The sequence below is a fragment of the Pleurodeles waltl genome, chromosome 6, assembly GCF_031143425.1.
Source record: "Pleurodeles waltl isolate 20211129_DDA chromosome 6, aPleWal1.hap1.20221129, whole genome shotgun sequence".
In the NCBI taxonomy this organism is placed as follows: domain Eukaryota; kingdom Metazoa; phylum Chordata; class Amphibia; order Caudata; family Salamandridae; genus Pleurodeles; species Pleurodeles waltl.
The window spans coordinates 431,871,008-431,894,986 of record NC_090445.1 but is presented as its reverse complement, the minus strand read 5'-3'; the positions used below and the strand labels follow the sequence as shown (position 1 = coordinate 431,894,986).

The following is a 23,979-nucleotide window of genomic DNA, read 5'->3' as shown; positions in this document are numbered from 1 at the left end:
TGGATGTTTTATGTCACATTACATTGTGGCTTGCTATTTTGGATCCAAGTGATTATCGGCCAATTCCTACAACCATCCCCACAAATCGTACTAGAATTGTAAAATGTAGATATTGGAAAGTGGGGGACGTTCTGATCACTTTTCAACCACTAAAAGTGAATCTACAATTGAAAGAATATTTAGCTTACATTAAATCGGCTTCCCCCCGGTATTTTATTATTTTGGAGGGCTTATTAGGAAAAAAAGGGGTCAACGGGTTGTCCCTTTATATGATATTATGGGAATTACTCATTATTGGGTGAATTTGAGAATATGTAATATGGATACCAGAACCTATGTAGTCTTTGTGGTCTCAAACATTTTACAATTCAGCTTGGCACAGAAGAGCAAAATCACTTTATTCTAGATAATAGTATAAATGCAATAATATTGTGGTATGTTTGATTGAATTTATTATTAAATAAATGACTCGACGTTTTGACCCTTAACGTATAGATGTTAATACAGGTTGGAAATGTTAATTATTGTTTTAACATATTGATGGGTTAGAAGGTGGGGATGAAGGCAAAAGATTCAATGAGGAACATTCATTTTCTTTTCAGACTCACAATTCAAGTGAAAACAAAACACATAGAAAAATAAAGGGTAATTCCAAAGTATCCGTATCAGCCATGGAGAAGATGCCAGCGTGACTTTACTGCAGGAATAACTCAATTCCTTTTCAAGCAGTGCATTAGACTAGAATTTCTTAATACAACTATATTCAGAATATAGAATAGTCCTTAACATATTTGTATAAATGTCCCGCCCTCTCAAAGCACACTTACCTTAGAGTCTCTGGACTTTGCCAGTCTCCCGAATTGTTTTTTTTCCTGTAGGTTGAATGCACCATCAAACAGTGGGACAATTAAAAGACAGGGTAAGATGAGAGAGAAGAAAAAGGAGATGCAAATCCACTTTCCGAAGTAGCCTCGGAAAAGCTTCTCCCTCTTTTAAGGAATCACGACAGAGGCCACACTTTCAAACAGCTGGCACAATTCAGTGGCGACAGTGGCAGTCCCCTTTGAGACCAAAATCGATCTTGCAGTGAAGTGACAAAGTGGCTGCGAAAATCTGATCTGTATTCCACAGTCAGATACACTTATTTTATATTGAAATAAGTTTAAAAAAAAAAAATATCAGATCAAGGTTCTGGTCTTCGGATTTTCTTCACCTACAGAGAAAACAAAGAAATACCTTCCCTTTTTTTTATTATATGAAACTTAAAAGATAGCATAGGTATGTAAACAATGTTTGTCAAATCAGAACAAAAAAGTGACCACAAGGCAACAGAAAACCCAAACCGAACCATCGCTCTACTTTGGCCAACAGCCAACCACAGAAAATGGATATTAGACCTTCCTTATGACTTCACATCACCAAAGTCAGTGGGACGAGGGTTCTCTTGGGTAAACTGAACCTGCAGATAGGTACTATGAATCAACAACACACATACACACAAAGAACAATGGCAAAGTGATGCAAACATTGGTGACATTCTTTACAATATATAAATAGAAGGAAAAAACCTGAAAAACACAAATATAATTAAGAAAGTGTTGTTGAGAATCACAAAACGGGTTCTTAGAAGGGGGATTTTGCTGCGTGATGGTTTGATATTATAGAGAAATGCCCAGTTACACACCAGTAATTTTCATTACACCAAGTCCATGTCTTTCTTGTCACAGTCCTCACGTATGAATTTCTCTCTTTATCTGTAGAACCTAATTACCAAACTTGACTATTCCTCCCCAATCCAAGATGTCCCCCATTAAACGGTAATACAAATACAAATACATCACTTCCTGGGGAGGACTTCCTGAAATCAAAAAGCCTGGAAAGAAAGCAGATGAAACATGTAGAGGCGGTAGGAACTCAGGCCTGTGACGAGGAAGGCATGGACTCTGAGTAATGAAAATTACCGGTGAGTAACCAGGCATTACCTCCTTATCAGTCTTCCTCTCACAGTCCTCACATATGAGTACGTACCCAAGCCATACAACTGATTTAAAAAACAAAACACAAGAAAAACAGGGTAGTGCAAATGAAGAAATCACATCATTCTGCAGGAGGACTCACAGAACTCGATAGGCAGAACTAAAGTCAGAGAACACATCACACCCAATTGCAAACGATAATGGGACATAAAAATGTGAGGCAAAGCCCAAGTGGCAGCAAAGCAAACGTCACAAATGGAAGCCCCCTTAAAAGCCACCAGGAGGCAAAAACAAGGTCGCCCAGGGCCCAGGACAAAGCTGTGGGACAGGCTGGCCAGACAAAAATAGGACTGAAAAACAGCCAACTTAATCCAACAGGATAAAGTAGAGAGAGAAGGCTTGAGACCCCTCTTAGCCAGACCATGTGAGAGAGAAACAAAGCATCAATCTTGAAAAACCCAGCAATATGCTGCAAGTACACCAAAAGTGCATGATGCACATCCAAGGAATGCAAACACACCTCCTCATTCCACACCGGGATTATTGGGTGAAACTAATTAATTGATCAAAAGACCTCGAATAACTTCAACAGAAATTACTTACAACATTAAGAACTGTGCTGCAATTAAAACTATGCCCCCTGCTGGTCTCCTTATCTCACCAAACATACAAAGTCAAGACATTAAAAAAAAAAAAAAAAAAAAAAAAAAAAAATCAATAAACAGAGCACTAAGGAGGCTTCATCTACCTGGCCCAAACAAGGATATCGTAAAGGAACTGAGGGAATTAAAAGCAAGTAAGAAAAAAATAACATGGCAAGGAAGCCAAAGAGACATCGGGGCCAAGCTTCTCCATGATATAAACAGTAACAACAGCACAAGATTTTGGAGAACATAAAACAACATACTGAACCCTGCAGTCCATGGAGTAAACGCCCACTTGACAGAAGAGTCCTGGGTTAATTTTTTTACGCCCCATTTTCAAGCAGCCCCTTCTGGATGCAAGCACGGAAGAATGGAACTAGATTCTGTGGTTGAAGGAGCTACACAAGATCTTCACTGCACTGAGACAATTACAATCTCTGCTGATCAAACCATGAGCCAGGTAGCCAAGGGTAGGAGAGATGGAGCACTGGGACCTAATGGGATTCCTCCAGTCTTATTCAAACTAAACCCAGATTACTGGACGGAGCACTGAAACCAGTATTTGAAGAAGTCCTCCAAACAGGAATAATTGCTGCATCCTGGATGGGGTCAATAATCTCCCAAATCTTTAAGAAAGGAGACAGGAACGATCCAAAAATCTACAGGCTGGTTGCCTTAATAGGCAATGATGCCAACTACTATGCTGGGCTCATCCTAGAACAACTAAAGGACTGGGCAACAGAAAACACAATAATCCCCCTCAACCAAACCGGATTCAGCAAGGACATGGGGACTACTACAAACATACTAACTCGCTCTCTGCTGAGTGATGCCATCAAGGCAGCCATCCTCCTGCTATACCTCTGTTTCATTGATTATGCTTCAGCATTTGACCATATACGCAGGGAGATACTGTGGGACAAACTAGCAAAACAAAGACATCCTGTCTGGACTCTTGAAGCAGTTGATCCTGCTACATACAGGCACATGGGTACAAGTGAAGCTAGGGACAGGTGAATACCTGACAAAAAGGATCCAAACCACCAAGGGGCTGAAACAAGGCTGCGTACCAGCCCAGATCATGTTCAATCTCTTCATGGCAGACTTATCAACTGAATTAGACAAATGCAACTTCCAGCGCCTAGGTTGGGCGGGCTCAACCTCTCGAATGTACTATACGCAGATGACCTTGTGCTAATCAGCCGAACTCCGGTTGGTTTCCAACGTCTTCTTGACACAACCCATGACTACTCTGTAAAAAACGGGCTGAGGATAAACTTGGATAAAACGAAAGTTATGCAGCTGAATCAAAGCAAGACAAAATCGGGAGCACTACTGCCACCTGGCAGGTCAAAGGATGGAAACAGTTATGGAATACAAATACTTGGGGGTAATAATAGGCAGCAAAGGCACGTTTACACCTCATAAAGAGACACTAAAAAGAAGAGAATTTGCTGTGGCTGTTGCACTAAAAAACCTCCAGAACAAAACTGCCGGACCACGCTTCACCCAGATTATTCAGGGAATACAATCACAACTCATCCAGACTATCCCCTATGGGAGCGAATGTATGAGAGGCAGGGTTGCTAGCACCCTGAATGGCATTATAGCAAAGGCCCTAAGGATGATCTTCAGCCTACCAAGTTACACTTCACCAGCCCAAGTAAGATTAGAAATAGGCTTACAGTTGCAACATTTTGTGCGTAGAGGTGCCTATGTAAAAAGCTGGTATAAGATCAAGAGTGCAGAGCCAGGTTCCCTAAATGCTCACCTGAGGAATGAACTAATAATAAAAGATGCAGGTGCAGCAAAAAAATACCTACAAGAGTCGATAGAGCTATTGGGACTTAATGAACTCTGGGATCCCCTGGGGACATATAATAGATTAAAAAAAAAACCTTGTAACTCAAGCTGTCAAAAGGGTCTCTTTGCTGGAAGATAACACAGAACTTTCAGGAACAGCCCATGGATGGTTCACTCTGCAGAGCTACCTCAGTGGCTCACCACAATCCTATTTAGGTGTATTGTTCACGAAAAGATCCAAGGATAAATATTTCCGGCATCAGCTCGGCATCTTCCCTGCTCTGCCCCAACTACCCCATTGGAAACTACCTCAGGCGTACAACAGTTGCCGACTGTGCAGGGCAGCAAAAGAGGACATACTGCACTTAATATGTATTTGCAAAGGTCTCAGACACAAATATAAATTGCTGCAAAAGCCACTTCTTATTCTTTTCATGTTAAAAACATGCAGAAAGGCAGTGAAAGCATGTTTTGCCAGTGAAGACATTTAACTGGCCTGCCAACTTGTCCGTTTAGCAACACAAAAGGATGATGGATGGAATGCTGAACAATGCAAACATTCACCCACAGTCACAGATCTGGGTTTAATCCATTGTTTTGTTGCTCACCATGCCACCCCAGGTTAGACCCAGCCATATGCAAATCAGTCTTGACCCTGTTCCCCATGGGAACAGTCCAGCCCGAACTACCAAGCCAGGTGCTCCCTGGACCAGAAACAAGTATCCTGGGACTGGTTTCAGGGTATCACCCTTCATCAGCCAGGCTAGCTTTAATCCAGTGGCACAGTCAGCAAGGGACCCAAGTCTGGGCATACCCTTCCCACTTAGGGCAACTTTAGCAACACAAAAGGATGATGGACGGAATGCTGACCAATGCAAACATTCACCCCCAGTCACAGATCTGGGTTTAATCAGTCGTTATTTTTGCTCCCCATGCCACCTCAGCTTGGACCCAGCCGTATGCAAATCAGTCTTGACCCTGTTCGCCATGGGACTAGTCCAGCCTGAACTGCCAAGCCAGGTCCTCCCTGGACCGGAAACAAGTATCCTGGGACTGGTTTCAGGGTATCACCCTTCATCAGCCAGGCTAGTTTTAATCCAGTGGCACAGTGAGCAATGGACCGTAGTCTGGGCATACCCTTCCCACTTACGGCAACTTTAGCAACACAAAAGGATGATGGACGGAATGCTGAACAATGCAAACATTAACCCCCAGTCACAGATCTGGGTTTAATCCGTCGTTTTTTTGCTCACCATGCCACCCCAGTTGGGCACCAGCCATATGCAAATCAGTCTTGACCCTGCTCCCCATGGGACCAGTCCAGCCCAAACTGCCAGGCCAGGTCCTCCCTGGACCAGCAACAAGCTTGCCCGTTTAAGCGTTTTTTTAACAGAAAATACAGTCACTAAGCACATTATCTGCTGCTAATCAAACCACATAAGGGACTTGCTCTTATTTAATAGGCATATTCAACGTAACAGGAATATTAAAGTACTGACAACTCTACAGGAGGGTTCCCTATACCACATGCTGCTGTAAGACAGAGGGGATAACTATCAAGAGCAATCATCGAACTATCAAGAGCAAGGCTCTATTAGCTGCTTTTCATATTAGACACTGATCGCAGACCCACCGGTCTGTCAATTATACAATGAAATGTACGTTAATAGCCTGTTATCGGATTTTATGCATCACAGCAGAACCAATGCACATCTAGGAATTTTACCTGCAGCTAACAGGCTGATAAAAGTAGATTCAATTGGAATCTTTTACATAATGGTTTTTAGCTAGGACTGTCTAATATGTGTAATTAAACTTGTTTTAACTTTTATTGCAATGGTTTTAATTAATCATGAAAATAAAGATTACTTACTTACACCGAAGAGAGACAAAAAGGTAGGTAAAACAATATCAGAGTCCAAATAAAAAGAGGAAACCACCTTAAGGAGAAATGCTGGACTAGGACGAAGCACCACCAGGTCTGGAAAAAAATGAAGGAAATGAGGGGGAGGCGAGTAAAGCCCCAATCTCCCCCACTCGTCTTCCGGAGGAAATAGCTACTGGAAAAGCAAACTTGGCTGAAAGAAATCTGAAGTCCACAGACCCCGGAGGATCAAACGGGGTCCCTTACAGACCCCACAGAACCAAAGGCAAATCCCAAGAAGGCACAGGGGAATGTACCACGGGACGCAGAAGGAAACAACTCCCCGAAAGCATGTCGCCAGAGGAGCAACAAACAATACACCAGCCCCTTGAAATGCCTGAATACCTGCCTATTGACTCAGGAGAGTCGAGACAGCCAAACCCAGCTGGAAACTGTCCCAAAGGAAGTCCAACACAGCTGCTGGTCCACAAGCGGAAGGCGACAAACCTTTCTCCTGACACCAACAGAAAAATTCTGACAATGACAGCCTTAAGGGTTAACGGCAGTCGGTACTGCTGGATCAATGCTGCATCATCCTAAAAACATCCCTGAGCTAAGAGGGACTCCCGTTCAAGTGCCCCACCGCAAGTCGCAACCTCCGAAGAGTGTCCAGAGGAAGAAGAGGCTGCCAGAGTGGGGATAGATGCCTTACAGAGAGGTGCAGAATACAAGGGAACCAAGGGCACCTCATCCAAGGCAGAGCAACCAACAGCATCTCTACCTGGTCCTGAACCACCCAAGGGAGAAGAGGGATTGTGAGGAAAGCGATACAGGAGCCCCCCTGGGCAAGGGAATAGCCAGAGCAATGCAACCAGACAACAAAAGTGGGGAAGAAGGGCATCCCCCCCGCAGTTTGCAACAACAGGGGGCAGAAACAAAAAAAACAAACAAAAAAAACCTCCAGCTCCTTCCAATGTAAAGACTGAAAAGCCTCCCACTAACTTCATCGCCCCTGAGCAGCGGAATCCTCATAGTGGCACCCCAACCCATCTCACTGGCATTGGTCGTGAGAACCAGAACAGGAAGAGGAACCAAAGAAAACTCCCTGCTCAGATGAATGGGATCCAACCACCACTGAAGATCCCTTCGGATCTGAGAAGTCACTGGAACCGGAGTCTCGTACTCCCGAAATAACGGGTTTCAATGCCTCAGGAGATGGCGAACAAGGGGATACAGATGCAACCTCCCCCAAGGGACAAGGGCCATGTAGAAGACATCTCTCCCAAACTGCAAAGTCACATCCGTGCAGACACCTAAGGACGAAGCAGAAGAGAGGACAAATGGGAACAAAGACGAACACAATGTTCCTCTGACACAAAAACCTCCCCCAAGTCTATCCAGAAACAGGCCCTGATGAAGAGGAGATCTTGGGATGGCTGAACCTGGGACTTCTTCCAATTGATTAAGAAGCTGTACTCCTGCAACAGCGTGGTCACACAGGTGACCTCTGCGTGGGCCGTGGAAAAAGAAGAAGAGGCAATCAGCCAGTTATCTAGACGAGGTACGAGCTGGATACCTTCAAAATGCAAAATACCCACTAAGGGAGCCAGGAGCTTGGTGAATACCCTCGAGACCGATGCCAGTCAGAAGGGCGGAACCCTAAACTGGCAGTGGTGGCCCTGGACAGCAAACCTGAGGAACTGCTGGTGAGAAGGATGAACTACGACAGGGAGGTAGGCATTGTGAGGTGGAGATCTTGAGAGATAGATGGAAGTCAGGAACTCGCTCTTCTGTTTGAGGGGCAGAATGAGCTGGAGCGACACCATCTTGAAGGGCACATGAGGAATGAACTGATTGACCCCCTTCATATCCAAGACAGGACGGAACTCCCCGGATCCCTTTTGCACCAAGGAAAGCAGGGAATAATAACCAAGGAAAGTATCTCCCGGAGGCACAGGAATAATGGCCACCATTAGGAGCAGCAATTGAACCCCCTGAAGCAGCGCCGCCAACTTCTCCAGGGAGCGAGGAGAGGGAGTCTGGAAGAAATGGCAGGGAGGAGTGCTGCTGAAATTTATGCTCGGCCCAGGCATCCAGAGAGGAACTTGCCCAAATGTCCTGAAAGTACTGCAGACAACCCCTCCACGGGCCGAAACCTGGAGAAGTCATGCCTTGGTAGGAGCAGGGGCAGAGGCGGAGGCCACAGTGTACTGGGATCTGTCAGTAGTGGGGGTGCCCCGACCGGGGCCCCTGCCTTAAAAGGGCTCGTGCTGAGGGGACTTACCCCAGCGGGAAAAGCATGTTTGTAACCAAAATCTTTGACCCTAGAGGCAAGCCAGACAGGAGTAACCAGTTTCCTGTTCTCTGCAGATTAATTGATCAGCTCCTCCAGATCACCGCAACACCTTGGAGCCCAAAAACGAGAGCTTCAGGAGCACCGCCTTCTCAGCAGCAAAAGCCATTCCAAGAGCGCATCCAGATGTTCCGACGGGGTGCAATGGCAGCACTGGAAGGGCTACATAGGCACAGAGATTGTCAAACGTGATGTCCGGGAGAAAGTGCTCCTGCTGCTCCATTAAAGCCAAGAGGGCGGAAAAATCCGCACCCTTCTGTACCTTATCTGCCAAAGAATGAAAGTCCTTAAGGAGGGACTGAATTGTACACAGGAGTAGACATTAGCAAGGATGGAAAAGTTCGAAGCCATATAAACCCGCTTCACAGCCCCTTCCATCTTTCTGTCAACAGAGTCAGAAGGAGGGTATCCTCCGATACCACAGTCCCTTGGAGGCCAACTCGGCCATAATGTTTACGGAAGCCGGAAATTCCTCCTTAAACTGCTCCAGAAGGTAACGTTTCAACAAGAAACGAGGACATTACTGTTTCTCAACATCCTTCCATTCATTAGTAAGGGCATGGCGGATGGAAGCGTATAAGGGCAAAGACTCAGGCTCAGCCCGTTGATACTGAGAAAAAAAAAAGACATCCTTAGCCGGTCCTGGACTGGACACAGCAAAGCCCAAATTGTCCCAAACATGCTGCAGAATTTCAGCCAAATCTGTGCCCTGCACAAAATGGCCCTCCAGGTCGTCTTCCTCACCCTCCACGGGAGGATCCAATGTATGCACTTTAGGTGGGGTGGGAGCCCCCTCGTGGGCCCCAAAAGCAGCTTCAACTACTGCCGCAATAATAGACTGGGGGTTAAAGAGACCCAGACAGAAGGCCCAGCCACCGCCGGTAAGTCCTGTAAGTCACTCATGGCTGCCAAAGACCAACCAAGCAGACAAGGAAGAACAGGCATCACCAAACGCTGGAAGCGGGAACCAGACTGGCACAGGAACCGACTTCTCGGTAAAGCCGCTCTGAAACCCACGACAATGCTGCTGCACACCCCCCGCCCAAAGGAGGACAAGCAGAAACACACAGATGTGCAGCATTCACAAAGTGGAGATGCCGTTTTGAGACCAGGCAGATGTCGGCATATGGCCATGTCATAACATAAATATACCGGGCAGCGGAAGAACTGCTAAAATGCCGAGAGGGCACTAGGGCAATCAAATTAAAGCTCAACTACATTAAAAAAAAAAAAAAAAATCCCCGAGACAGTCACAGGCCGCCCAGCAGGCCACAGACGCCCGCTGTGGTCTTGCATGCCCCACATACAAGCGTGACCACCAAAACAAAATATACACATAAAGCGCTATAGCAGGCCTAAACAAGGACAAAAAAAAGAAAAAGAAAGAAAAATCGACCTGCAGCTAAGATGGCAATCAGCTGCAGACAAAAGAAGTGAGGTACTTGTATAACCCTTTAATGAGGGGGGGGGCGGCGTCTTGGGTTGGGGAGCAATAGTCAAGTTTAGTGAGAGGAAGGACGATGAGGGGTTAATGCAGTTAAGCTGTGGCACCACAAAACAACTGACAGACCAATCAACATTAAGTAATACCAAAAGGAAAACATGAAGAGGTGCTCACTGGGCCAAGTGCCTACGTATCTCGTGTGCAGGTGAACCCAGCAACAGACAACAGAAAAACGTATCTGCACTTTATAGTTAGCACAATTGAAGTGGCTCACGCATGGATCTCACTTTTACTAGACAATAAGGTGTATCTTGATGAAATACAGGCAACGGAGGAGTGAGGAAAAAGCACAATATGGTTTATAAAGTGGGAGGGAGCTTCAGTAGCCTGGATCTCCTAATAACGGTGCTTTATAAGGCTCTGTATGCTGCGGAAGTGGCAATGCCAGGATGCACAAACGCCTATCGAGATGCACGAGGCACTCAAACAACTAGCATTTGAACAGTCACAACGGTACAACATACTTGCTGTGTAAAGGTGGGCACTTCTCGCAACAGATCCTTGGAAATTGACTGAATTACATGTCTTACAGAGTCCCCTCGCGCTGCAGTGCACATGTAATAAACTCTGCAACCTTAAAAAAAAAAAAAAAAAAAAAAGATTTGAAGTAGCAATGCACTGGAAAAAAAAACCAACTGCTTGAAAATGGTGAGTTGCATTTAATCTTGACTACCATCCTAGTGAAAAGTGGGCAGCTGGACAATCAGCAGGCGAGGAGTAAGGTCAGCTCGTTTGAAGGGCTGAGGTGGTAATATTCGTTAAGAGTCTTGAACCTATGTTTATTTTCGTTTTAGCAATTTATCGAAAAGTTGCTCCTAGACATGAGTGTTCCCTGAAGCAGAGAGGTATCCTTTATCTGTCTGATGAGTCAGGACATCAAATAAAAAGGTGTTTCTGCTAGTAGGCATGCGACACGCCCCCTGAGAGCATGTATTCTCATTCCAATTTTGCCCTACGGTCCGTGTGCTTCTGACAAAAGTGAAGAAAACAAGTCTAAAAACTGAATTAATATGAAAGAAAAAAAATTGTGATTGGTAGCCCTTTACTCACGGTAAACATGAACTTGCCTATATCGTCCACGAATCTAAAAAAGAGAAGAGATCATTGTAAGCTGTGTGATTTTTCATTCAATCAACCTTCCCATTATAACCTGCAGCATGCCGACCTCTCCACCATATTACACAGATGCAATAACTTTACGCAAGACTCTGATGACAATGCAAAGCATCATCAACTAAAACCAATATTCTTCGGGTATTACTGAGAACCCTATGAAATACAAAACTTTAACACCATCCCAAATGCACTGAAGGAGAGCACGATTCACAACGGACCTTTATATGGGCTTTTAGGGCAAAGCAGCACACAATGAACTATTTACGAATCAATTATTTATGTCCATTTTTAGGTGCAAGGCACAGTCCAGTTGCTGCCGTGCACACACTTCAGCACACTACTACAGTAAATCGGTAGCTGTTATTGAAGACGTCTGTCATCGTGTAATTAGTCACGGATCATTTCCCACATCCATTTCCAAAGACATGGCATCTTCTTACCTGAAGTGGTGCACACACACAGATTAAGCTGCAGGTGAAATACACCTTTGCTATCGACTGTCAATCTTTAGTCTCTGCAAACAGCTAGAAAAGGAGGGAATGGACAAGCAAGGTGTATACACAGTTTGACAAGTGCTTTATCAAGTGGGTCCAATTTAAGAACTGAATGCCCATTTCTCACATGTTGGAAAATAGGCTGGCATCAAATAAGTGTCCAACTGCTTCTATCTACCAAGCCAGGCTCCCAAAAGAAAAGCTGAATATGTCTGGTTTTATCACCTTTGACATAAGCAGTGCATTTGCTGTTCATTATCACAAATAACAGGTCAGACAAATTTGCATTTTATAGAGCACTTTTCATTCAAAGAGGTCTTCGGAACGCTGCAATCAACGCGATAAGGCTTTGGAGGTGAAGCCATTATGTTCTATGATGTATCCAAAATGAACCAGCATGTCATATGGCATGGAATAAAATAGCAATGTTTTTCATGTGTAGTAGAATGGAAAGTTTACCTAATCGGACATATTTTTATAAAATATGTAAGAGCTGATGAAAAATAGGTCCCACACAGGCACATGTTAAGTCTGACTAGTGGCACCAACGTCCATTTGTAGATAATAACTAATGAGAAATACGGCCTTTGTCAGGTGCAAATTATAAAGGCAGCAACACCTTGAACAGGCTTTAAAATCATTTCTCACTAAGAACCTGATACAAAGATAAACTGTTTTTTTTATAAGTGAAGAGATTTTATAGCAATCTTCAAGCTCTCTTCAGCCAGCTCGGAGGTAGAGCAACAAAAAAAATTCCAGATGGCCACAAGCTGTGGAATGTTCAATGTGAGGCAGGAGTGATAAATGGAAACAAACAAACCAACACCAACATAAGATGCACAGATGTACATGTGTGGAAAGAAATATGTTACTTTACACGCCTTTCCTATAAGATGGATTTAGCCCACAAAGATGACGAGATCTGGTGTTCAATGAACATAGTTTTTTTTTCTTTTTCTTTCAGCCGTACCTGCAAGTGATAAATCTTGAATGGACATTAGTAAAAAAAAAAAAAAAAAAAAAAAAAAAAAGGAGGGACAATTAGCCAACCTGTCCATTCTCCATGTTTGCCTGTTGTCCACGACAACCACACTAAGTTTGGCACAAGATATTTGAATAGGCCTAGAGAACACTAACTCCTTTTTAAATCTCTGGTCTTTTTATGACCACCTAATCATCAACCTTCCACGGTTGACAATGCCATGAACTCTGTCATTCTTCATTTTATGTGTTTTTGAGAGATTCAAGACTTATTTGTTCATTTAATTTTTGTTGACCTAATACGGCTTTCCAGCAAACCAACTGGATGGTATCTTCGTGCTTAGAAGGCTTCTCTTCAAAGCCATAAAAAGATACACCTGTAATGTTAGAACTGGTGTGACAAGACCATAACGTTTTCAGAGCGGCTTTATCAATAGGAATTTTGTGTACTCAGGCCCTTTGGAGATATGTTTTTTCAACATTCTGCTCTCTTTTGACTGGTCAATTTGACTTAGGGTAATAAAGTGCAGTTCTCCTGAAACTAATAGACTTTTCTAGGCTAGCAGGTTTTAGGTTAAAAACTATAACAACTGATAAAAACCCTCTAAAAGGGAAACAGCCCTCAACTGTGTAAACATTTAAACAGTAATAAACAACTGCACAACCACAAACTAAAACGTCCTTCAAAGAAAAGAAAGTGAGAGGGAATGATTTATTTTTATTTGGTTCTGCAGGGGTCAACACAGTGTAACTTTGTTATACGAAATAGCAGCAAGAAAAACTGGTCTAATATTATTCTGCTTGAGTTTTCTTATTTAGGGCTGTCACTATAATATTGTTGTTGTTTCTTTTTTTTTTTTTTCCAGTTTTATGTGCTTAGACTAAAGGTGTAGGGTTTAAAGGCATGTTTCGGGCCTGATATAATTCTTTTGGACACTCTTGAGAGCCTGGGAATATTAAAATAATATGTCATCTTTTGGCAGTGTTTAATCCTTTCACTGATTTGTGAAATGGCTGGCTCATAAGAATCTTGGGCAATATATACTAATACATTTACCCACAGACACAGAATGGGTAAAACCCTTTGATACATCAGCCACCTTTCCCAACACGTTAGCATTGACAGCAGGTCACTAGCCAAACACACTGGGCATTAAACATTCAAAGCAAGATGTAGTTATGGGTATCTGCGAAAAGGGTGCTGTCACCATGCACACGGGGTAGTGGTGAAAACTTGACAAGACTTTTCACAAACATACTCAATTGATTCATAGGTGCAAGGTGATCAACCAACTGTTAAGTCTCAGAACTTCAGCTAATTCTGGCTTTATACCCAATTGACCTTTACAATGCGAACAGTTAAATTTCAAGTCCCAGAATACAATGGGTTGTTTTTTAAAAGGTCAGGGTGGTCTTCAAGTGAGGCATTTGCCACAGGGACACTTAGCAGCTGTGATTGTCAGCACAACTGTAGCATAACCTTAATGTAGTCAGGCAAAAATAATGCAGAAAAGCAGTGAGCATGCTCAAAGCATCAGGTTTCAAGTGTCTTAGAATGCAAGGCTACACATTTATCTGGTGTAAATGAACATTTTAAGCATTTCACAAGGTAATACGATGTTGGCAGGATTGACCACCCCTATAATGTCATAATATTCAGTAAGGAGTAAGTGAATGAGTCACAACCCTGTCTGGGATTTTGTTTACTAAAACATTTGTAGAGAGCACTCTTACTTTTTAAATGCTGACAGAGTGAGTGCGAGGAGATGAGATGTGCGAGAGGGTAATGAGATGTGAGTGAAAGCACAACAATCAGATTGCCTGTTCTTAAAAAAACAGTCTAACATGAGTCCATTGGATACACTGCTAATGGGAAGACACTACACACCCTGCGTTATTTCTCCCTTAAATTAACTATGTGCCTTATAACAGTCACTGCAAAAAAAGCAACGTGTTTCACAAACACTAGAAAAGCACAGTTTTTGTCTACTTGGGAGGTTAGACAGCTGAATAAACAATGTTAAACACTGATTTAAAAAGGTTTTGAAAACACTGAGAAAACACCACTTAAGTCCAAAAAAATAAGCACTGAAATCAGGACAGCCTAGACATATCTTCAAAGAGGAACAACATCCTATTCTCAGTAATGAGAGTTCGAGAAACTTCTTCCACATAAAAAATGTGATCACTTTATTTAACATGACAAGTGACAATTCAAACGGAAAGGTAATCTACCAGAACTAACCTAAGTTGTGTGTGCATTAGAGAGATTTAGAGGTCCAATTGCATTTATTGCCAAACTGTTCAATGGTTTTTGGGGCATTTCAACTGTGAGAAAGTGCCATTTTTCTCTAGCAAACTTGGCTTCATCATTCTAGGCATAGCTGATACATTCCTTGACTAACCCTTCTATTAATGGATCCATACCTGGGAAAGAATAGTGTGCTATTGCTTTAGATTTAATCATACTTTTACCCATGCACCCTTCATGTGATATTTCTGTAATGTGTTACGATAAACCCTTAGCTGGTGCTAATTTGTCGCCTCTGAGAATGTTATTATCAATCATACTGATCTGGTTTCTTACATCCCAAAAGCTTTTAATATCATTCAGAACCTCATTATATTTGGAGGGCCATCCATGCAAAATGTTTTCTTTAACTCCAGGTAACATTGCATCTGTTTCCATACATATACCCGTTTATCCTTCACAATGGCTGGAATACCCATATCCAAAACAGCATATACTTCTTTGTACTCCTCTTCAGCCTCAGGATAACTTAACCCTTTTGCTGCCAGGCCTTTTTCCCCTCAGGTGCCAAGCCTTTTTTTTTGGCTGTTTGGGGCAGTTCGCGCTTAGGCCCTCATAACTTTTTGTCCACATAAGCTACCCACGCCAAATTTGTGTCCATTTTTTTCCCCAACATCCTAGGGATTCTAGAGGTACCCAGACTTTGTGGCTTCCCCTGAAGGAGACCAAGAAATTAGCCAAAATACAGCGAACATTTCGTTTTAAAAAAAAAAAAAAAAAAGGGAAAAAAGGGAAAAAAGGGCTGCAGAAGAAGGCTTGTGGTTTTTTCCCCTGAAAATGGCATTAACAAAGGGTTTGCGGTGCTAAAATCACCATCTTCCCAGCTTTCAGGAACAGGCAGACTTGAATCAGAAAACCACATTTTTCAACACAATTTGGCATTTTACTGGGACATACCCCATTTTTACTATTTTGTGTGCCTTCCAGTTAGTGACAGAAATGGGAGTGAAACCAATGCTGGATCCCAGAAAGCTAAACATTTATGGAAAGTAGACAAAATTCTAAATTCAGCAAGGGGTAATTTGTGTAGATCCTAATAGGGTTTCCTACAGAAAATAACAGCTGAAATAAAAAAATATTGAAATCGAGGTGAAAAAAACCAGCCATTTTTCTCCACGTTTTACTCTGTAACTTTTCGGCGATGTCAGATTTTTCAAAGCAATATATCGTTATGTCTACTGGACTCTTTTGGTTACGGAGATATATAGGGCTTGTAGGTTCATCAAGAACCCTAGGTTCCCAGAGCCAATAAATGAGCTGCACCTTGCAATGGGTTTTCATTCTATACCGGGTATACAGCAATTCATTTGCTGAAACATAAAGAGTGAAAAATAGGTATCAAGAAAACCTTTGTATTTCCAAAATGGGCACAAGATAAGGTGTTGAGAAGCAGTGGTTATCTGCACATCTCTGAATTCCGGGGTGCCGATACTAGCATGTGAATTACAGGGCATTTCTCAAATAGATGTCTTTTTTACACACTGTCTTACATTTGGAAGGGAAAAATGTAGAGAAAGACATGGGGCAATAACATTTGTTTTGCTATTCTGTGTTCCCCCAAGTCTCCCGATAAAAATGGTACCTCACTTACATGGGTAGGCCTCATGCTCGCAACAGGAAACGCAACATGGACACATCACAATTTTACATTGACATCTGACATGTTTTTTGCAAAGTGCCTGGCTGTAGATTTTGGCCTATAGCTTAGCTGGCACCTAGGGAAACCAAGCAAACCTGCACATTTTTTAAAACTAGACACCTAGGGGAATGTCTGATGGGGTGACTTGTGGGGCTTTCACCAGGTTCTGTTACCCAGAATCCTTTGCAAACCTCATAATTTGGCCACAAAAACACCTTTTCCTCACATTTCCATGACAGAAAGTTCTGGAATCTGAGAGGAGCCACACATTTCTTTCCACCCAGCGTTCCCCCAAGTCTCCCGATAAAAAGGGTACTTCACTTGTGTGGGTAGGCCTAGTGCTTGCAACAGGAAATGCCCCAAAACACTATCTGGACACATCAAAATTATCAAATACAAAACTACCTGTTTTTGCGGGGGGAGGCACCTGCGTTTTTGGTCCTGGGCTCAGCAGCCATCTAGGAAAACCTACCAAACCCAGACATTTCTGAAAACTAGACACCCGAGGGAGTCCAGGGAGGTGTGACTTGCGTGGATGTTTTCTTACCCAGAATACTCAGCAAACCTCAAATTTTGCTGAATAAATAAATAAATTAAAAAAAAAAAAATTCCCCCCACATTTCTGTGTGGGATCACTGCACCAGGAAAAATTTCCTACCACCCAATGTTCCCCTTAGTCTCCCGGTAAAAATGATACCCCACTTGTGTAGGTGGGCCAAGTGCCTGTGACAGGGAAGATCAAAAAACATGTTGAAATTGAGAGGGAACCAAAGCGGGTCCAAAAAGGCAGTTTGAATAAAAAAGAATTTAAGGCTGACAAGTGCACTAGAATTTTTATCGGTATAGATGAAACAAATGTTAGGTGGTCGGAATTTTGTGGATTCCTGCAGATTCCGGAAGGTTCGATCACAAAAATGTGGGAAAAATCTGTGATTTGCAGCAAAGTTGGAGGGTGGGAGGGAATTGTGGGTTAGAAAATGGTGCGGGGTGCATGTGAAGCACACCACCCTGGAATCAACTAGATGTTTAGTTTTCAGATGTGTCTAGGTCTTGTGGATTTTTCTACATGGCCGCGTCCCAAAGTAAAAAAAAGTGCAGCCTTCACCATTCAAAGTGGGACGATTCTGAGAGTTACCAAGCTCTCATGGCCCAAATGTAAAAACAAAACAATCAAATGTGCTCTTGCTTGCTGTGGGATAAGGTGTTTTAGTGTGCGGGGGAGAGCTGAAAGACTGTTACCCCTTCAGTTGGGGTAGGGGCATAACCAGGCCCATACTGGTTGGTAGCCACCACCCCACAATTTTTTTTTAGAATTCCCTGGCATCTAGTAGACTTTCTGCCCTCCCGGGGTGTGTATTAGGGGTAACTGCCTGATCTGCCCACTGGTGGGCAGAACAACTTTGGCCCCATTTATTTGGGGTGGGTATATGGCCATACCCCCACCCTCTTATTTTGAGAAAAAAAAAATCTTCCCTGGTCTCTGGTGGGCTTTCTGCCCCCCCTGAGGGCATTGAGGCCTTCCAAAAATAGGCCGATCAGCCCCAAAAGGGGTCTGATATGGCCAACAGTAATGTGCCCCCATGGGTAGCGACCCTTGCCCAAGGGGCTGCCCCCCCAAACAAAATACACACACACCAATCCCTCGTGTCTAGTGGTTTCTGTCAGACTGGCCAAACAAAAATTGGCCTATCGGCCCCCAAGGGGGGCAGAAATGGCCTAAATACAATTTGCCCCCCAGGGGAACGACCCTTGCCTAAGGGGTCACTCCCCATACATAAAGAAAATAAAAAATATATATATACCCGTGGTGTCTAGAGGTTTCTGCCCCCCCCCCCCCCACCCCGGGGGGCAAATCGGCCTAATAATATTAAGCCAATCTGCCTTTTGGGGGGAGGGGATAGTGGCAGAAATGGGCTATAATAATAAATATTTTGCCTCCCACTGGGGAGCGGCCCTTGCCCGCTCCCCTTATGCGTCAGTATAACAAAATAAAATAAAAAATTCCCTGGTGTGGAGTGGGCATTTCTGCTGCCTGATCGCATCGCGATAGGGAAGCAGAAATGCTGAGATAGACATGAAAGTAGAGGAAAGGCCTATCCTCTCCTTTCATGCCTTTCTCAGCCCCTCCAGTGATTGGAAGAGAAATGCAAAAGCATTTCTCTTCCGATCCGCTCTAGAAGCTCAGCGCACACGATCGCGCGCTGAGGTCATCAGATGCCAAAGGGGAGGGGGGCTGGGATTAGGTGGGGATGAAGGGGGAAGCGATTCACCTTCCATCCCTGCCTTGAGGGGCGCTGAGGCGAGGCTCATTGGCAGAGAGCCAGTACCAGGATGTAACGGTTATGTCCTTGGCTGCCAAAGGGTTAATGTTATTTCAGATAGAAACTTGGAGGCAAATTGCTAACTCCAAGAACAAATTCCAAAATGAAATTATTCTATTCTAGACCCAGTATCCATTTAGCTCTTGAAGGAGTAGCATGTTGAACGTTTCTGGTGGTAAATATGTATGTTAAGGGCTTGTGGTCAGTTTTAAGGTTGCACTGTAATTGCCACAGGAAAAAAACTGAAGTGTCAAATGGCCCAAACGCATGCAAGCGCTTCTCTCTCTATGGCTGAGTAAGTTTGCTCTGCACTTTGCAAGGAACATGGGGAAACACTACAATTTTATTTCCTTCTCCACCACTTGGGATAGAGTGACCCCCTAAACCTATTATGCTACTATATGTGGTCAATATAGTTCTCTGATTGATGTTGACGGTACCTAATAAGGGCACTTTGATATTGGATTATTTAAGTAGACTAGGTCGCATTCATCAGTCAAAGAGAACGGAACACCTTTCTTGAGCAGCATTCTTAAGGGGCAGTAAGATCCGAAAACCTGTTTATAAACGGACATGAAATCTACAAAACCAATGAATAATCTAATGCATTCTTATTTAAGGGTTGTGTGGCAATCCTGACAGCCTCAACCAGACTGATTTTAGATTTCACTCCATTGTTCGAGATGGCTTGACCCTAGTCTACAAACCCTGTTCTAATCTGGCATTTTTCCTTTGTTATAGATGGACCTGCTTTGAAGAGATCGAATAATACTTTTCTAAGTATGGCATCATGCTCACTTACAATAACTCAGTTCACTAGGATATCAATCTGGAAATACAAAGTCTTCTTAACATCTTTTAATATCTTGTGTTATTTTCCGATATATGTCTCCTGCAGGCGCCAATCAAATATGCATCTTACAGAATCTGTATACCCCTAATGGAGTGATAAACCAGATAAGTGATCTTGAATCGGGATGTAATAATACTTGATGAAATGCCATAGACACATGGTCTTCTCCATAGTGCTCAACATGTAATCTGTTCTAGAAAGAGGGTGTCTATCCATATGCTTGTGTTAAGATCACGCAGATCCATGCATAAGTGAATGCATTTGTCATCACCCTTTTTCAGTGCAACTGGGGCTAACCATTCTGAGCAATCGATAAGTTCTATAACACCTTGCACCAATAACTTCTGTAGTTCTTCCTCAAGGGATTCTCTTAATGGACGTGCAATGGATCGTGGCTTATGAACCACAGATACCGCATCAGTCTTGAGCTTTATTTTATGTAGACATAAATTTACAGTTGTTTCACCTATGTCAGTGAGAAGAGGTGGTTGCGACATGCTAGCACTTGTCATAATGTTTAAATGTTACCTAAATTACTAGATATGCCCAATATAATTATTGATTGTGTGAAACTTACCAGTGCAAAATATTGTTATTTCCAACCTTTTATGATCAATGTTGGTCTAGAAATATATATTACTTACATACTTTGCCCATATACCTATAAGTAAAATAAGTGAAGACTGAAGATTCTTGTTTGAAGCAAATAAATGAGGTATGAAACAAAAGAATTATCAATTATTAAATTGTACTTATTTATAAAATTCTAATTCATTATTATGAGTCTCTAAGTCACAAAGAAACTCAAATGGAGTTTGCATCGCCAATATAAATGGCAAAGGTAGTTGAGAAGAATATTTGTCAAAAGTGGTGTAAGTGTCACCATAAATTTCAATGTATAACTTTATATAAGGAGGTGTATGCATCACCATAGTGATATGCTAACAATCCCTAAGTTGTTTAATTTCAGCTTTCCAATTGTGGTGTGCCTATCACTGTAGTGACAGGCTCAAATACTTGAATTCAGTAAATGTTGTACACTAGTTGTATTACTAGGTGTTAAAATAAGCGGTGTGTGACAACAATGAGAGAAACACTATTTTACAGGCATGTCTAGTCTAGGCAATGTGAAACGCAGTAATATGGTGATTACAGCCGATAAACTTTCTTTCATATTAAGCTTGAAGAGAAAACACAATTGAAGCAGGGATGTCTTCTCAGAGTGCGCAGTTGCAAAGCGGATGGAGATTGGAGAGGGAAGGGTGGGACACCTTCTGATGTTTCTACAGGGTGTGCAGTCATCATGCAGATGAGGCGGTGTGCTCACTCTGCACAAGGACGCTTCCAATGGCAGAAAAGCCCAGACCACGATTGCTCATGGCATGTGATCCCAAAGAAGATCAGGAAGTACAGCAGGCATGCAAATGTTTAAAAATTGCTTGTAAAATCTGACTGTCACTTGTTCATCCACAGCCTTCACTTCAGGATCCATACATGCAATTTGAATAGAGTACGGTTTGTTTTGTATACATTTTACACAATGCCATTCTTAACCCCTTTCGTGCGGAGGATGGCGCGGTGCCGTCCTCAGTCACACTGGGCGTGTGGTGTCCTCGCACCAACTCCCTGAGGAAGTGCAGACATTACCAGAATCTTCTAGACACCGGGATTCTGCGCAATTAGTGTAAATTGCAGGGCAGCACCCTAGGCAAGGGTTGCTCCCCTTTATTTTAGGTACATATTTTGGCTGTTTCTGCCCCCGTTGGGGGCAGATCAGTAATATTTTTAGGCCCACTAGACACCAGGGAAAGTTTGTGTGTGTGTGTGAACTGGAGTTCACTCTGCATGTACTGCCTTTTGGCTGGCTGAGTGAATAGTGGCACTTGTCTGGTGGTGTGTGTGGACTTGTGCCTGGTTGGCAGTGTGTGCGGTCTGGCACTTGCCTGGCGGTGTGTTCCTGGATTGGTGCTTGAGTGGAGTGTGTTTGAAGTGGGGATTTTTCTGGTGGTGTGTTGATTGGCTTCTGGCTGGCAATGTGTGTGGTTGGCATTTGGGTGGTGATGGGCAGACAGTTTTATAATGTTAACTGTTGTATTTCTTCTCATCATTTGCATTTGTGATTGTAATGTTAGATTTTTCCTTTTTATTGAAGTGCAGAGCTTTTGATTTTCTTCGCTGCAACTCCTGCTTGAGGTTTTGGCACTGATAAATCTGCAGTTTGTGTAGCTGCATGTGTTTGGTAAGAAAACCGTTTTTGTACTGGATACTCCAAATGAGTATCATTGCCCTGAAATAATGTGTTTTTGTAAATGGTGCAATAGCAGCAGCATATTTCGCTTCTGTTTTATTGTGTGTGAAATTCTCAGTGAAAATGTGCATGATGTGTATTTAGGTGTATTTTTCTTTTGTTATTCCTTTCTAGTGGGATATCGTTGGTGCTTGCTGTGTCTGTGAAGAGTATGTGCAGGTGATCCAGTCTAGCTGTCTCTGGCAAGTGAGTGGTATCATTTTAGAGTATACAGATCTTCTTGTGCTTTGTATTGATTGACTTTTCCTTCCAGATTACTGTATGCCAGTAGTTTCACTTTCTGTGCGACAAAGCCAAGATTTATTACTTATTTTACACAGTGTTGGTTATTGTTGATTTTTCAAGTTACGTTTATTAGTAAAGATTATGGGTAGCTGCAGCATTACTGCTCAGCATTCAGCATGTTGTTGGTATGCTTTTCGAATCTTCCTGTGAACAAGGTTCGGAGACTGACTCTGCATCTGAGGCAGAGGAGAAGTCCAAGATTCTGTCAGCAAATTTTCTGACCAAGAGGAATCATCTGATGAAATGCGGAGGAAGTGTCTCTTTTAGAGGAGGACACTGGTATGCTGATAGTGTAGTAAGAGTCATCTGGAGTCAAAGGCTTTCCATTGGAAGTGCTGAGCTCTGGGTGGCCCCAAACATGGTGCAACCTCCCTTTACTGGTGTTGCAGGGTGTACAGTAAATACTGAAAACTTTTTGCCTATAGTTTTCCTTCAGTTGTTTGTGGGTGATTTTGGATGCAATTGTTGACCTGCCTAATTTGTATGCTGAATAGTATTTGAGGGACAACAGTGCCAGACTTATGCCCCACTCTGCTGGTGGACTCCCACAAATCTGGATGAGCTGAAGATGTTCTTGGGTTTAACTTTTTTGATGGGTTTGATAAGGAAGCCGTCACAGTCTTCATATTGATCTACTAGTTCCTTGGTGGCTTAGAGTCAGAGAGAAAATGTGTGGGTACTTGGTAGATGACTTTTTAACAAAGGTCACCATTTATACATAGATATCTTCTACACTGGTGTGCAAATGTTTGGGAATTGTTCAAAGTGGATACTGTGGCTTATGGCACAATCCGCCTTAACTGTAGAAGTTACACTAAAGAGCCTGTAAAAAGCGTCTGAGGTGACAGTGCAGTACATTGCATAGTGATGAACTTCTAGCTGTGAAATTTGCAGACAGGCGAGATGTCCACATGCTGACAACCATTCATGATGAAAGTAGTTCACCTGTGACTGTTTGGGGTCAGGTTGCTAAAGAGCGCAAACCTGTGTGTAATTTAGACTGCAATAAGCACATAGGTAGGCTAGGTACTGTAGATCAGAAGTTCAAACTTTATACTGCTGCTCGTAAGGCTTAGATCTTGTTTAAGAAGTTGGCTATCCCTTTGTCCCATTTAGTAACCTTCAATGTTTTTGTAGTATTAAAGGATAGTTCTCCAGATTCAAAGATTACATTTGCTCAGTTTCAGTAGTCTGTGGTTGGCAACTTTGTTGTAGTGGAGAAGGCAAGTGTTCAAAGAGTTGGAGTGGTAGAGAATGTGCCTAGATTGAAAGATCACCATTTCGTAATTACATTCCTCACAAGCCCAAAAATCAAAAAACATTCCCTGTAGGAGATGTAAAGTCTGTATTGGAAGGAGAGTTGTATGTACTGGCCCGAGTGTCCTTCTTATCTTGGGCTATGTGTGCCCGCATGTTTTAAATTGTACCACACGCAACAGAACTAATGGGAGCAACCGTGAGGGTAAAAATTAGAGATTTCACTGGCATTAGTGTGATGTATTTAGTTAGAGCTGTTGTGTTTGTAGT

General features: G+C 42.9%; 1 protein-coding gene across 19 annotated transcripts in view; it reads right to left on the bottom strand.

The window, feature by feature from the left end:
• The window catches only part of LOC138299845 (zinc finger CCCH domain-containing protein 11A-like), a 67,194-nt gene that overhangs the window by 22,236 nt on the left and 20,979 nt on the right, over nt 1-23,979 (bottom strand). For 2 of the 19 annotated variants that reach the window (XM_069238465.1, XM_069238466.1), the window contains exons 2-4: nt 11,195-11,228; nt 10,609-10,718; nt 828-1,213 (exon numbers count right to left, since the gene is read on the bottom strand). The exons of 1 other annotated variant lie outside the window; for it this stretch is intronic. The gene's annotated coding sequence lies outside the window, so the exon portion shown is untranslated. Of the gene's footprint in view, nt 1-827; nt 1,237-10,608; nt 10,719-11,194; nt 11,229-23,979 lie in introns of all 19 variants that reach the window. 16 more of the 19 variants (XM_069238468.1, XM_069238470.1, XM_069238469.1 and 13 more) reach the window with 11 other exon arrangements.